The sequence below is a fragment of the Sprattus sprattus genome (genome assembly GCF_963457725.1).
Source record: "Sprattus sprattus genome assembly, chromosome: 9".
NCBI classification, from domain to species: domain Eukaryota; kingdom Metazoa; phylum Chordata; class Actinopteri; order Clupeiformes; family Clupeidae; genus Sprattus; species Sprattus sprattus.
The window spans coordinates 30,320,423-30,324,822 of NC_137928.1; the positions used below are offsets into that span (position 1 = coordinate 30,320,423).

Below are 4,400 nucleotides of genomic sequence, written 5' to 3' on the forward strand. Positions count from 1 at the left end.
AACCCGCCTGTAAGACACACAAAGCACAACAGAACCACAGGCAGGAATACAGATGAAGACCCACAGGGTCGTAACAGCTTCACACAGGACTGATGGTGCATGATGATGCATTAACACCTGCCTGCTGCCATTCCTGAGCAACTCTTTACTGGTGGTGCCCCGTTCCCGCAGCTGAATCAACTTTAGGAGATGGTCCTGGTGCTTGCTGGACCAAAACATCCTCCGAGAGCAACTTCTCCCAACCATCCAGGAACAGTTTGGTGATGGACAATGCTTATTCCAGCATGATGGAGCACCTTGCCATAGGGCAAGCGTAATAACTGAGTGGCCTGGGGAAGCTCCAACAATGACCTACGGCATGTCTCATGTTTGTCAGTGTACGTTTATGGGCAATTCAGAGGTAAGGGACTGGAAAATATATAAGTGTTTTTATTTTCAGAGAAAGGACATTCGAAGGTATAATCTTTAATATCAGTTTATTGATTAAAATACTGTGATTGTATTTAGTTAGCTAAAGTGTACAAGTCAGAGGTTACATTTCAAATAATTTGTATGAATTTCCTTAATTCATTAACTAATTAATCATTTACTCATTTTGAATAAAAACATGGATCATATCAGATACTTTCCACTGATTGTATCATACCGAGTAAGAGTTTTGTATGTTGTATTTTAATCAGTAGAGCATCTTTTGAATAGTGCAGTATAACCCCACAGTTTTGAATGTACTGGTTTCCCATCTTCAGTATATGTACGGGAGCAGTTGATATGGTGTCCCATCTTCAGTATATGTGCGGGAGCAGTTGATATGGCACACAACGACAGTATTCTCCCACGCTTCTCCATGTTTCTCTTGACATGCTTCTTTATTCTCATTGGCCCGATCTCTTAGCATGTTTGTGCACAGGAGAGCTGGTATGTAAGGTTACACACTGGAGAATCCTGAGGGACAGATCAAAATGAAGACAAGGTTGTCCAAAAACCCTGGCTGATATTTTATTCGAAATATCGAGCTAATATTTAGAAACCACAAAATTGTATTTCATTATTGATCATAATATGTAAGATTTTACACATCATATCACAGTAATGATAAAATGTGTGTTTAATAAACAGGGTTTTAAAATAGTTTATTTTGAATTTCACCATGGAATGGGGGAAAAAAGACAGTGGTTATGGCCTTGGTGTTGCCTGTAGATAGGGAAAAAACTCTGGCGTGGTTTTGGTGTGTACCATGTTCATCATTTGTATTAATGTATTTTCCTTCTTCCATGGCTCATTACTTCTTTTAAATCAAATAACTAATTTTAAAGAATGGAAGTAGAATAACACATATGCACAGCAATCATAATTCAGCCTCTGAGGGAACATGAGGGATTTTATGCTCTTTATTCAAATCCTACAATAGAGATCCTTGGCATGCTGTATACTATGCTCTGGATGCCCATTCATTGGCTTATTAGAAAGTAGAAATTATTTTATACTGGTCTTAAAAAAAGGAACAAAACAAAACATTGTCATAAATATGTCAGTCTAAGAGAAACTGACGAGTAACCCATATTGCCGTGCAGAAGTCTTACCACAGGGAAGAGTCCAAGCTCAACTCATCATAATATCACCAAGATAGTTTGGGTGGCGAACCCATCCAAACCAGCCAGACACTAGCAGGTTCTGTCCAGTGGGACTCGCGATGGTCTTCACACCTATGGTACATTTAGCAAAAATCATAACATGACAGATGGAATACATACAAAACTGAAGACAAAAAGTGAATGCTTATTGGATTTACTGGCAAATGCAGGATCACTGGGGTCTTTCTGAAAACAATCCTTTTGATCATTGGAAAAATAATAAATGACCAAACCCCCATCTATTCAGAAACAGATGACAGATACTCTTCTGGAGTAGAAGGGGATGTATACGTATTCTCCTTGAATCATGACGAAGCCAATACCCTCCTGTGTGAATACCTTGGTTGGCAAAACTGAGGCCTGCATGACAGGTGACACAAAATATGAAACTGTGGTCTTTCAGGCATTGCCAATTGCCTTGTTTAATTAGTTGTTGTCTGACAAATATCTGATACAGCAAAGAAAGTAGAAATTCAGACTTCAGACAATCAGATGTTTAAACAAGCGTTAAAAGCCTTAAATTACTTCAGTTTACCAACCTCGTCTACAAAGAAGACGTTGAAAGGACACGACAAGAAGCATAGGCAGAGAAACTCGTCCATCTCTTTCTATCTCAGCCAATGGATAACATAAGACATTTATTTAAAAAAAAAAATAGTATTTTTCTAAAGATTAAGGAATGACATAGAATTGCACACCCTCTCAAGGGAAGGTGGCAGCTTGCAATAATGCTCCAATTTACCCATCCCATGAATCCAATCCTGACCATGAAAAACTGTTTCATGTCAATGCCAGCAATTCGAGGGTTAATCTCTTCCCTCGTGCAAAGTCTTGAAGCAGGGATCCTGTGAGAAACCAAAAAGAATATCCATGAAAATATTAACAAGGCTTGTGAAAGCCAAAACAGAGCAGCAAAACAGCCTCACAACCCTTTTGCAACATCAGAAAAAAGTCGCTTTTTTAATCACAAAATATGGTCTTTAACATCTTGCTGCTTGAAAACCATTCAAACTTTCACCATGAAAGGATATGACTTTGTTTCTAATGAGAGCTTGAAAAGGAGGGTTCACTGACCAGTTTTAGTCAAACTTAATTTGATGGGTGCTCTTGACGCCTGTGCAGATGTAAAAGTGTGGCCATGAGGAGAGAGACAATGTAGCATGCACACATGAGAGAATAGATCCTGTCTACGATCAGACATGCCTGGAACACACCAGCGATCCACATCCCCACCAGGACGACTGAGCTCACAACAAACGCTTGCAAACCTGTTGGATAGAAAAGAACATCTACATCCAACAGTATAAAACCCCAACAGAACAGACATCTGAAACACATCATCATAATGACATTAGGGTATCTTTTGTACTTTCCGTTGCAATTGTATTTCAGGAACTTTCAATCTCTACCCTTTCCCCCATGCTCTACCTAAAAAAAAAGACACATATTGATGAACATCATGGAACACCATGCTCATGGCTTGAGATGACCGCATTGTCATCTGTACTACTGGAACACCGTGCTCATGGCTTGAGACGACCACAGTGTCAGCTGTAATACTGGTAGTATTTTGTGTAGGCTAATGAACTACAGGTTGTTGTTTTTTCACCATACCATGATGTTTACATTACACCAACACTGCAGGATGCATATGGAAGTTGCTTCGGATAAAAAAAACGTCCCTTTAAACTGACCTGTGCATAGCTAGATAAATAAAATCCTTACTTTCTAGTTAGTGTTAACCTAATTCCTGTAAACATTACGTGGATTGCAACAGTCTGCATGATAGTGTGAGAGCATATATGCCAAAACCAAATACAGCTGTACTATAGTTTATATCCACGACCCAGTTTGGATAGTTTTGTTTTGCTATACATATCTACCATTTCAGCAACCTGTGAGAGCCTGAATTGTGGCAGATTTGTCAAAGATCTGTAGAACATCAGTGAGTTGTATCTTCTCTGTAGGTAGCCATTGTTGAACGAAATTAACCCCTCTATCCAGACGACATGGTGTATGCAACAACCAACAAGTTTAATCCAAGATTAATTAGGCTACAGCAATAATTGTTCTTATGATGAAAATGTGTTCTCTGTCTTCATAAACATTGCACCAGCAGTTACGCTTCCAGCAATTTGTCAGAAGCCTCTTCCTTGGACTAAGCTACCAAACAGACACCATAACTGGAGCGCTGGAGCCTTCCAAGCACCAGGGGGACAGGAAGGTATTTTTTTCCAGCATCTACCTTAGATGGAATTACAAAAGAAACTGTGCTTTATAATCAAGTAATCTCTTTGGTCATTTTACCCATCCCTCACAACTGCCGCCATGTGTGCTTTAGATTTTCGGAGGCCCATGCACTCGTTGTTCATGTATTCAAGTTTTTACTGAATTGACTGTTGGGCTTTTCAAAAGTCTGAATGCACTTCTCACTTTGTTGACAAAATAAACAGAAGAAATTCTGTCCCCATAATAGATATTCTAGTCCAGGGGTTCTCAAACTTTAGCAAGCTGGGCCCCAACTGTTGACTTATGTGGTCAGCAAATTAAGGTATTAATGGTAGTTTTATGTAGTTCCAAACAAAGAGGGTTAGTCCATTTTTTATAAATGTAAATAAGCCATTGGTTAGAACTGATCAAAAAAACTAACCTCTGTAACTAGGAGACTGAATTATGCTAACCCTCGGAAAGGGAAAAGTGTATAAAATATTTACTAGCCGCTACCTACCACAGAAAAGATCACTGGGACAGACATTGACACATTGATCA

The 4,400-nt window shown here is 39.2% G+C and overlaps 1 pseudogene across 1 annotated transcript; it reads right to left on the reverse strand.

Moving 5' to 3' along the window:
* Nucleotides 1–925: 925 nt before the first annotated feature.
* LOC308370444 (delta(14)-sterol reductase TM7SF2-like) lies at nucleotides 926–4,003 on the reverse strand (annotated as a pseudogene). The gene is made up of 5 exons: nucleotides 3,939–4,003; nucleotides 2,374–2,476; nucleotides 1,883–1,991; nucleotides 1,581–1,703; nucleotides 926–942 (listed from the first exon to the last, which is right to left on the reverse strand). The product of its transcript is annotated as a delta(14)-sterol reductase TM7SF2-like (transcript).
* Nucleotides 4,004–4,400: the final 397 nt, after the last annotated feature.